A 12383-nucleotide genomic window follows, 5' to 3' on the forward strand; every position below is an offset into this window, starting at 1 on the left:
ATATAACAAAAGTTATTGCACAAAAATATAATAAACAGCCCAGTGACATGGCACTGCTTGACATTTTCAATGGCAGTATTTTTTTATACCTTTTATATTTGCTACTATTTTTATTTTTCGTTTTAATTTTTTTTTTTTTTTTTTTTTTGCTGCTGAAGAAAAGGATATCTAAGAAATTAATAAAGAGTATACATCGAGGTGGTTTAGTATATAGCATTTCTTAATTAAGCAGCAAGAGAATCTGTTTTAATTAAAATAAATGTAAGCCATAATAAAAATTAAGTCTTGAGCACAATTAATTAAAACTGCGGAGGTTTAAATCTATTGGTGATTTTTCCCTAAAATTAATATGGGAATACCTTCTAGAAACCAGAAAGATTTCAACACATGCAGAACAAGACACGAAGCCTCGAATATTGAAAACAATAAAAAATAAAAGTGAAATATATCATCGGTATAGAAAATAAATCTTGAACGTAATACCTTATCAGTAACTGCCGTTAAAGTATTTTTTTTTTAAATATATTTCAGAAATACAGAATCATTACATTTTAGAGCACTGTAATACATAATAATTTACGATAGATTTATTCATCCTTTTTTGCATGTGAATGTTTGTTTTTCTCTATCTTAGCAATCTTGCTATTTCTTATATAAATTAATTAAAGAATAATGTTATGGAATGTTTTCAGACTGAGTACTCGTGTTTTGACCAGGTCCTATGTTTTATGTCGTATATGATAATAAGCGCAGCAAACTTTTATCTTCTATAACATTATAATTTACTCTCTAAAACTCTATAACATTCTAATTTATAAAAGTGGTCTCTACTGGAGATCAGTTTTATAAATAAGAATGTTCTTACACTTAAACCTTTCGAAAGCAGTATTTTAGCATATGTTTCTCTAAGTATACTTATATTTCAGAAAGTTAATTTATTTAAAACTAATTCAGTTAATTACGATAATAGAAGAAAATTGATATTCGTTTTCAATAAAAAGAGGCTATTAGAATTTGGATAATTTTTGTGTTATTGAACAAAAATTTAAAAACGTTTTGGTGCTCACATTGATAGACGGACAGATCTGCCGATTCTTACACAACTATCCTATGTTTGGATGCATGTTAGTAACATTAAGGTTACCAATGTGTTACAAATGAGAGGAATACGACTCGATCCACCTGGAAACATACCCGACGCGTAATCCGGAGATCCAGGTTCGAGTCTTGGCGAGGACTTTGCACAATTTTCACGTCTCTTACTTCAAAATCTCCTAACGACCCTACGAATGGCTCTCGACCTAAAAATTGGCGGATGATAATTCGCCACCACCAGGATTTGGCGATTGGGTCTCCTAATCTCCAGTCTCCGTTTGAAAGAAGAGAGTGTATAAGGTCCTTTCTCCTTCCTTTTCACAAGCCGGTGGTGTAACAGTAGCACATTCGGCCGGGATTCGAACCTGGACCTCTTGAGGTCCAGGTTCGAATCCCGGCTAGGATACGGCACATTTTCCACAACTCCTGCTTTAAAATAACTAACAACTCTACAGCCTTAAGTCTGATATCCGGCACATGCATTAGGCCAATGTCGGTACTTTGCTTCTATTTGAGCTAATGACGTAAATCCTTTCTTAAAGAGATATGTAAAAACGAATCAAACTACCACTGCATGGTTTACTATGTTCCGTTTCTAGTGGTAATGATGCACAGAAACGACCCCCTGAAATTTCATTTTAAGTGCAGATTCATTCGAGAATTCAATTGAATGTTCTTTTTTTGTCAGTGGAATTTTATTGTTTTCAATATCGCAGTGGAAAGAATCACAAACATATGAAAATTTGTTATATTCTCCGCTTGGGAAATGATGAAAAAAACTGCTTGTGCTCACTATCCGTGTGAATACAATGTAATGAAAATAATCTGCTGTTCAAGGGCTCAGTCTTAATTAAACTGACTATCTTAATGTTTTATCTAGCACGGTTTTGAACTTAGATGACAAACCTCTGGGATGGGATCTCTGCGGATGTGAACAGTGGGTCCAAGTACCATCAAGTGCCACACTTCTAACTTTAGAGACAATGCCACGATGCACTCCTGCGAGCGTAGGAGCCCTATCCGAACAAAATGTATACATTTTTTCCCAACTCTTCGTGTATTTGTTATCTTCGTGTATTTATTTTTCATACTTTTCGTGTATTTATTTAAGATTTTAACATTTTTTCTCTTGTTGTAAGAATTGGCACAATCTTCAAATATGATATATTTCCAAAAAGTCAGTTAAACTCATAGCTATCATCGTGATGTTCCACGCCCTTCGTCTATGATAAAACGTTAAAAATAAAGAACTACGTAGCGACTTATCGCTGAATGCAGACAATTAAGATGTAAACTCGAAAAGGGTTAAATTACCCTTTTATTCACTCAAATACATAATACAGCCGGCTCCTTCTCAGGCTTATAGGAAAGCCTCTACTCGGGCTTTAACTCAGAATAAGAAAATCAGAACCTAATCTACTATTAATTAAACTGGACTTAGCCGAAGCTAATTACAATTATGTAACGTAGTTAGCGCTTAAATTAAACTAGCTGCGGAATATCAGTAGGCACGTATAATACGGCCGAGCCTTACTGCTTCAATAATGAATTAGCAATTTTCAATAATGATCAGGCAAACACGCGCCACTAAGGACTCTTAGCACTCTCTATCAACGCGATTCTAAAAATTCACTTTGGTAGGGAGTTGTAAATGGAAACAAGAATTGAAAGGAAAGGATTTCAAAATTAAAATAACTCTTATAAAATTAAAATACACCTAACAACATAACAAACTGAATGCGTGTCATTCGAAACGTCTGTTGTCTCAATGTATGTGAGGTGAATAAAATAGACTTTCGTTTATTTTACTGGTAAGCCTAGATTCTACTTTAATAGCTATGTCGTTGATTCGACATGTAATTACAGTTTGAGAGTCCTCAGATAATGTTTCACTAAACGTTGTTTGAACCTCATCTTCTGCAACTGAAAACATTCATGTCTCCCTACGGAATAATGTAGTGCATTCTCTTCCCGATGTGAAAACTTGCAGTATAGGAAGCTTTTAAGACCGTTTTTTCGTTTCGGAAGCTATGTTAGAAGAGAACTGTAATTTCTTTATTTAGTTCTTAAGCATATTATTGGAAGACAGATTCGACAGTTTGACAGATTTTCCTGATATGTTGAATAACAAATGAGTATTACAAGCGTATTTTTACAAATGAGTATTTTACGAATGAGTAAGTTCTACAAATGAGCATTTTTTTTTCTCTAAGTGTCGTTTTAGTTTTTCGGGTTCCATACATATACCTCAGCGATGGAATCTCTGCGGATGAAACAGCGGGTTCAAAACAGTGGTTAAAAAAATTGATACAGAAGCACGTCTGATGTTTGATTAAAGAGCCGTTTAATGGTGCACGTTGTGTTTTAATAAGTCTCCAAAATTATTAAGAAAGTTGGAAACATATGAAAGAAAATTCCTTACTTTGGTGCGTTTTGATGCACTCGGTCTCTGGCCAAGTTTCAGCCGACTACTAAGTACTTCGTAACATACAAAGCACTCGGTTTACTCTTATTGCCACATCGAGTAAATCCAAACTCTAAATAACTTATTTGCAAAATATTCTTTTAAACAGCTATACATGTCTTCATTGATACTAGCATTAATGATATTAATATTGTAATCACACGCAAATTCTACATAATTAGCCTGCCTGATCTTCTATGATCAGCACTGCCTAAATTAAGGATTTTGTATTCCTTTCTTTTCAAAGATACGGTTCAAAGTCAAGTTTTCATTATGTACAATGTTATGTAACAGCAACAACTACTAATGTCTGTTACATAAGAAGCCTTTCAATCAACTGCAAAACTTTTGGGCTAAGAGACAAGCGACGAATCAGCAATCTGTATCATTTCTTATGATTGGCTTCAAAAAGTAGAAACAGAAAAATGTTCTAATTTAAACTTCTGTATCTGATTCGCCCGCATTTAGTCTAAAAGTTTTCTCATCGTTATCTAGAAAAACACAAAAACATACAGAAGTATGTCTGATTTTCGAGTAAGGTGCAGTTTAATGGTGCACGTTGTCTTTTAATACGCCTCCAAAATTATTAAGAAGGTTGTAAACATATGAAAAAAAATCCTTACTTTAGTGCGTTATGATGCACTCGGTCTTTGGCCAAGTTTCAGCCAGATGCTGTAACATGTGCCCCAGATGTGAAGCGAAAGATTCGCAAGAAACATAAGCGTCATAGTGCTTTCAATCCCTCTTTTGTTGCTAAGAGCTAGAGAGAAAATTCCATAGATAGGGTAACCGGTAATAAGTTGCATAAAATGTCAGTTTTAGGAGAAAAACTGATTTTCAAATTTTGAGACTTTCAGCTACGGTATGGTATACGCTATAATGTTTTCTACTTTTGGAAATCCTTGGATTCCGCGGGCTACAGAAAAAAATTCTGATAATATTGGTAAGCATTAGCAAAGGATTTAACTAGAAACAAAAAGGACTGTGAGGTTCAGGTTAATACGCTAAAATATAAAATACTGAGTTCTCCCTACTTTATAATTTTCAGAGTAGTATTTTTCCCTTAATTATTTTTAGCACATTTTTAACACCTAATACATGTATAATACTACAGGATATTCCATTTAAATATTACCCATCTCTTAAACTCGCACATATTCGGGAAGAAAGTATTTAAAAATTGCTTTCATGTCTAAACATGGAAGGAAAATTGTGAGCAAATAAAGCTATAATAACTGCCGGAAGAAGTTTCGGGATCTCAATAGATTTTCCGCCATTTTTATATTACTTCTTATTATGTTTTCAAAATTTGTAGCTGGATACTTTACATTTCTGAAGCACGGGGTTTGTAGCTACAAGTATTTTCTTTGAGATAATCACATAAGAAAATGTCTTTCGGAAACCGAAGTGAAACCACACCGCGGTTGTAAAAATGACAAGTACAGGGAAGAATATATTTAAAAATAAAACCCTTCATCTTTATCGCAAAACATGTTAATAGTCAAAGATATGTTATACGAATCGATTTTATCAAAAGGTAGATATGTTTATGTAGATATTTTAAATTTCATAAAATACCACAATAAGTTGCGTTTTGTAGACAACATCGTATATTTCTAAATTGGAAGTTACAAATTATTAACGAAATTTTTAGTCAGAAACAGCATATAAATAGATAATATATTAATGAATCCAAAAATATATTCGAGTTTTTCACCATATTTCTTACCGAATATTAATAAAAATATGAAGCAACTAACATCAGTCAAAACGTTTTTCACTGCATCTTTATTCAATAATAAGGAAATAAAAATCGTATTTCTGCAACCAATTTCTGATAAATATTCGTGTAACAAAACTGTTAGGTTTGTGACTGATGATGAGCTATGATGGAATATAAAGATAAAAATTGAAATATAGGTATAGCTGAGGCATTTTACAATTTCTAAATATCACCAAGCAATATAGATAATTTCTAATATAATTAAACAATATTGCTGAATAATTTTCAGCGACATTAAATACAATTTAATTTACATTGTAATATGACATACTATTAGCATAATTCCCCATTTGATGAATTCAGATTTACGAATATGCTGCGTAATGGATATCAGTTAAGATGCTACTGTAGCCTGAAAGAGGAAAAATGAAAATTTTCTCAAACAAAAATCAGTTATGTCGGCAGTTAAATAAGGCTCTTTAATAACTGAAGTTTAAGTAAATTAGCTTAACTAAGGGAAATGACGTTGGAGCTATTTTACCAGTTGCATCATGCTTCGTACAACATAAATGTGTTTTGCCAGATAATTTAACTCCTGTCACTTTAAATAAATGCAGCCAGCAATTCAACCTAAAATTTCCTTGGGGTTTGCAATAAATTAGAATGTGGAATGAAAATCAGTTTCTTGTAGTTTTATAGTTGACATTTTTTTAAATTGTATGAAAGGATCTGAAGTTCAGTTTCCTTGAGTTGATGGACACTATTAGCAAAATCTCCTATATCGTGGAGATTTTATTTGGCCTCATTTTGTCGCGGAAATGGCTTTACTAAAATCAAAAGCGAATTTCATCTAAGATGCTATTAATGAACTTAATCATTGTTCCAAGTGTTACTTATCTACTTCAGAAATGCTGTAAGTGGTCATTTTCTATGTGTATATTAATTAAAAATGAAAAATAAAGTTAGGTAGTAACTGAATAAAATCTTAGTTTCTTAAAATATCATGTTTCTATTATGCATAATATAATTACTATATTTTTGTGTTTTATTTATATGAAGTTGAAACTATTCTTTGGTTTTAATTCTATTTTCAAACCTGGAACTGAAATTGGAGCTTCTTTCTATAATTTAAGTCATTAGAAATATGAATGTTCTTTCGAAATTTCGATTCCTGAGTTTCGACTGAGAAATCGTAGATAAAATTAATTTTATTACCCAAATTTAAGCAGATAGACTTCGAATGCTTTTCAATAATTAAATAAAACAAGCCAAACGTGAGTTTACATTTGCTGGGACACAAATAGTACATATCCTTTCTACAAAATTGGGCTGTTAATTCAAACTTAATAATATACTATTTTTAATAAACTAGAAAAGTAAACATCTATAGTTTTAAATAATTTTAATTTGATTGCATTCTGATCTAGAATTTTAAGCTATCTCCTTAAATTGCTACTAATAATAAAATAATAGAAGTTCTAGTTCTATAATATATGAAAAAAAATGAGTATTTATTTTTCTGCAAAAATTTGCATTCGTAAAATAACTTTCAATTATTTAATTAAATTATTAATTACAAAATTTTGAATTATTTTATTTTAATTGTTTTCAAACGATGCATATTTTTTAAATAAGCTACATCGTAATATATAGATAATAGATACAATGCTACCACAATATTTCATTAAAGGACTGTTATCAAAGTCAACGTCCGTATGATACCTATACTTATCATCTCCCTTTAGCTCATTAATATTTACGTTAGCTGTCTGGTAGTTGATACCCGAGATATTCATTTATTGTACTGTGCGTCACATATTGAGAGAAAATCTCACGCAAGTTGCTGGAATTTTTTTTTCCCTTAGTAAGGCTACATATTGATCAGAACCCTTACAGACAAGGATACCGTAAGACTATAATTATGATGAAGGATAAACTTGAAATTCTATGTCTAAATCATTCGAAAAGCTTAATTTGGGCTATTATACAGACAGCTTGTGACATAAGAAAGTATTTGAAAAAATAGTAAACTATCAAATGATGGTACTTGAAATCCGATAGGCTATGTTTTGAATATAAACCGTTTTTAAAGAATTAATAATGCTCAAACAATGGCTAAAAAGATAACGAATTTTAATGATTGAAATCGGATGAATAAACAATGATCTTTCCGTCGATAGCCTATTTTTTTGCTGAAATACTTCATTCAGTTTTTTACACCTATATCGATTATTTCTCAAATTCTTCTGTAATAATTGTTTGCTTTTCTTTGTTCTTGAAACTCTTCGAAATCTCTTCCGTCATTAATTCGTATTTATATATGTGCTTTCCCTCGAAAACGCTCATTTTCTTCATTAATATTTTTACTTTTTTTAATTCTGAAAATTTATTTAATACTCTAACTTATGCAAATAAAATAGAAATTAAGTGTTATCCTGTATGATATAGCATTATGTAAACAAAGAATGTACACATACAATTAAATTTTTTTAATCTTTATTATTATAAAATGAAAAATAAAGGAGTGAATATGTAAATCCTTCATACTGTATAAAGACGGTGGTAACGAGAGCATCAATATCTATCTGGCTTTTTTGCTATTACTAACTGCATTTGCATGCCACGTCATTTGAACTGAAAGATTAAATGTTTGAAGAATTCGCTGAAATTGAAAACTTTCATGTCTGAGAGCCTGGCAATACTAAGTTCAGTTTTCATTTTTCGCGCGGTTCGGCACATAGCCATTTCTCGCTATGTTACCATTCGACTATGTTACCATTCGACTTCGGGTAGGGACAGGATACTTAATTTTTCTTTTAAACTATAGTTATAGTTTAAAAAATCAGAGATTTAATACCAGTTAAATTTCTTAATAATTTATCCTGCGAGCTTGTACAGGTGATCGTCAACTCATAGAATTTACCGTAAATCCGTCGGTCACAGAATCATACATTCTTGGTGATTAATTACTTCCTTGTGCGAAGTAAAAAGGAAGTATTGTAATCGCGAAAAGTTTCAGGCAGCATATTTCAACGAAAATATCCATTTTGACCGCTATCGAATGCAATTTAACGATGTTTTTGCGTGAGATCTGTACGTAAGGACAGAATAAAATACTCTTTTCCTTCAAAAAAAATTATAAAACTGCTTTAAAATGAATTCTGAAGAGAATTTTTCGTGGCGCCTGTACGAACGTATGTACGTACGTGCGTACGTACGTGCGTGCGTACGTACGTATCTCGCATAACTCAAAAACGAGTAGCCTCAGAACATTGAAATTTTGTATATAGGACTGCTATAACATGTAGATGTGCACCTCGTATTTTGGTTGCAATCGGCCGCACCAAACGTATATAAATATATTTATATATATATTCACTCTCTGTTACCCGGCTCAGTGATCTCAGTTTCTTTACTCTTATATGTTGGTAAATTGTACATTTTTTGCTTTAAAAATGATTGAATTATGTTGTTTTTATCTTCCGTTTAAGGATTTTATGCCTTTAATAAATCTGTATGCAATATTTTTAGAATTATCAGCAATTTTAAAGTTGTTTTATTGCCGCTAAGCCTTTTTTAATGGCGGCCATTGATGTTTGCATTTGAAACAGGAGACTAGTGGATTTGTTGCCAATCTAGAGAAACTTAGCTTAGCAATAACAAAGATAACGCATTCATTTATTATTGCCAATTAAATCATGCTTAATTCTTTCTGGAATTTTGTCGAGGAAATAAGTGTTAAGATGTAATTTTATAAGATGTAATAGATATTTTGAGTTTTTACGTATTTTTGCCTTCTCGAGAAGTGAAAACTGAATTAATTAAATGAGAAATACTCAATCGTCTGTGAAAAACTGTTTCTTTTTTCTTTTGTTTGCTTAATTTCTTTTATACATCATTCTAGCTTTATTATAGTATTTGAATAGAACATGTGGCAACGATTAGATAATTCTATTTTTTAAATGATATAAATTTTGTGCATTGTGAGTTATAATATGAACGAAATATATAAGTTAACTGTTATATAATTATTGGATTATATAACAGTTAACATAGTTTCCGTTATAAAATTATTATATAAGTTAACTGTTATATAATTATTAATACTGTTAAGTGAATCTAGCGCCAGAGTGTCGCGATGGTAAACAAATAATAGAGTGAATTTTAAAGAATGCATTTATTCTAATGTGGTTTATGCGCTGTCGGCGAAGTAGATTTAATTCAATCCAATAAGTTTAAATGAAATGCAAGAAAAAATGCGTGTAATTTACGTAATATTCCAATACAAGGAAGTCATGTGGTGTACACATCAGCGTTTTTTGTTTTTAATAGCACTATCTGATTCATATGAAATGAAAACTCATTTAATTTATAATACGTCCAAATCATTATTTTTATGAGTATTTGAATCATTACAATAACTAATAAGAGATGATTCTAGTACTCTATATTGTTTACTGGTATAGAATGCTTAGATTGTTTGTATTTAAAAACTGGTATATTTTTCCAGAGAATAAATATAAATGGTAAGATATCTGCTAGTTTGAGAAATGGGTTATTCTTCGCAGTTATTTGCTGATATTGCACAAATAACGTAAAACTACGCTGCTAAAAGCTAGCCTGCTTTCTAACTTAAACCTTATAGTTATATTAATACTAGCTGGGGTATCCGGCTTCTCTGAGGCAGTTGATATGAGATTGTATGGTAGTTGGAATAAAAGGATAAACTTTAAAATATAAGAGTAACAATATCTATACCAGTAAACAATATAGAGTACTAGAATCATCTCTTATTAGTTATTGTAATGATTCAAATACTCATAAAAATAATGATTTGGACGTATTATAAATTAAATGAGTTTTCATTTCATATGAATCAGATAGTGCTATTAAAAACAAAAAACGCTGATGTGTACACCACATGACTTCCTTGTATTGGAATATTAAATTATATATTTAAAAAATATTAAATATTAAAATATATTTAAAATATAATTTTTTTGATAACATTTTCTAACTATTTACAGTACTTGTTTATAAAGAACATTTTTCATTTTGTTATCCGGTGTATATATGTAGAAATTTTTCAAATTTCCTACTCAAGAGTAAGGTAAATATACCGTGAGAAAATCACACGAATCTTTGAGGTTGATGCCGCAATGTTTTAAAGTTTCTCCTTGCGCTTTGTTAATTGTAAAACTATAGGCCAATTTGATTGGGAATTACAGTCTTTTAAATTGGAATGGCTGTTCAGTAGGTATCAGCGGTATTCTGGATGTAAATACTGTGTATCCTTTGTGTTTTACAGTCACAAGTTCAGTTTCGATGATGTTATTCGATAACTATTTCACGACCATCCTTGTTCAATTGCATAGTTTTGGTGAGTTGAGATTTTTGAATAATATCATCCGGACATTCATTTTCAGTGGAAGGCAATGTAATGGCATTATTGGTAGTTGCAAAGAGTTTAAAAATTCTGTAGGGAAGTTAATACTTTTTTCAATGTTTACCATAATGTCAATTGATTTGTGTATTCTTTCTTCACCGGGAATTTTCTTTTGAATATTAAATTTAATATCGTCAACAATATTATTTTTAGTTACTAAAATTGCCCTTTGAAATAGACGCTCTGAATTGGTATAGTTGTGAACAATGTTTGAATAAATTTGGTTGATGAGTTGGATAAATTTGTTTGATGAGTTGATTCAGTAAAGGCTAGGTTACAGAAATCACTGTTGAGTTCAATGAGGCTGGTCGCCTGGTCAGTAGGATATGCGCCTTCTCCTATTTGTTGTTTCGTCTTTCGACAGTTCAACTTTCATATTTTCTGTTATTCTTTTTATGTTATTTACCGCAGTATTTATATGTGTGTCCAGGGGTATGATTTTTTTAAGCATGAAGTGATTACATCTGCTGATGTTGACTTAAGGATAACTGGAAGTGTTTGTCGAAAATCTCCTGAGAGTAGAGCACCTTCCATCATTTTTGTTTCTTCGCAAGTCTTGTAATATTCTGCCCATGACTTCGAGTGATTTTTATGTGCTATTGTGCATTCGTCCCAGAAGATAGTTTTAGCTTGTTTTAGAAGTTCACCCCATTCAGATACTCTTGAGATTTACATACCTGGAATTGTTCTTCAGCTATATTCAAAGGTAGTTCTAGAGCGGAATGGGTAGTTCGTTCTCCTTCTATAAGTGTGGCAGCAATGCCGGATGATGCCAGTGGAAGTGCAATGAATGTGTTGTTTAGTAAGTATTTCTGCCTTTCGATTTATATTCAGTCACTGTATCACTTTGATTACTCACACATTATTCACTCACTGCACTTCACTGATAAGAAACTGACGGTCGAGCCCGCGACGGATCTTGCTTTATATACTCTACCAATCGGTAGCCCCCATACAAAAAAGGCTTTGAATGGTCCACAATGTTCCAGAACATTCCACAACATTCAGGTGTGCTTTGGAATGTTCCACAATGCTTTGGGATGTTCCCGAATGTTTCAGACTATTTTCGAACATTCCACAACATTCCAGAACGTTCTGGGATGTTCTGGAATGTTGTGGAATGCTCTCGAATGTTCTGGGCTGTTCTAAAACTTTCTAGAGGGCGAAACGTCCAGCCCTTATATCTTCAAAAGCACGCCCCTTAGGTAAAAACGGGAACCTTCTTCATGGAAGGCGTATAGAGGTCTACCACAATATATAACTCCCTTGATCGTACCGGGACTCATTTCTGAGTTTTAGACACATTCACATTGTACGCTTACTTTTATAATATATATTGATTACCCAAAACATCGTTCGAAAATTTTCATTTGGAATGTCTACAATCTAATCTCTCTCTTTTTTTTTTTTTTGTATCACAATAGTAATTTAATATTTCGACTGCATTAACATAACACGTTGGAAAGCTTTAAACACAATAAACTGTTGTCATTCAAGACAGAATTTCTTTAACTTTTATTTTAAATTTTAATGATACATTGCCTGTAAACTGAAATATCTCAAATCATAAGCTTATGAAATTTTAAAACATTATCGATATTTCAAAGATCTGCGTTTCTAGAAAAAATTTCCAATCATGACAAAACTTGGTATGA

The 12383-nt window shown here is 31.7% G+C and overlaps 1 protein-coding gene across 4 annotated transcripts in view; it reads left to right on the plus strand.

Annotated features, from left to right (window-relative positions):
- The window catches only part of LOC118183693 (FMRFamide receptor-like), a 603920-nt gene that overhangs the window by 241926 nt on the left and 349611 nt on the right, over nt 1-12383 (plus strand). The window lies entirely within an intron of this gene.

Source organism: Stegodyphus dumicola, chromosome 3 (genome assembly GCF_044657685.1).
Source record: "Stegodyphus dumicola isolate Sdum_Otavi_A_Nest chromosome 3, ASM4465768v1".
Taxonomy (NCBI): Eukaryota; Metazoa; Arthropoda; class Arachnida; order Araneae; family Eresidae; genus Stegodyphus; species Stegodyphus dumicola.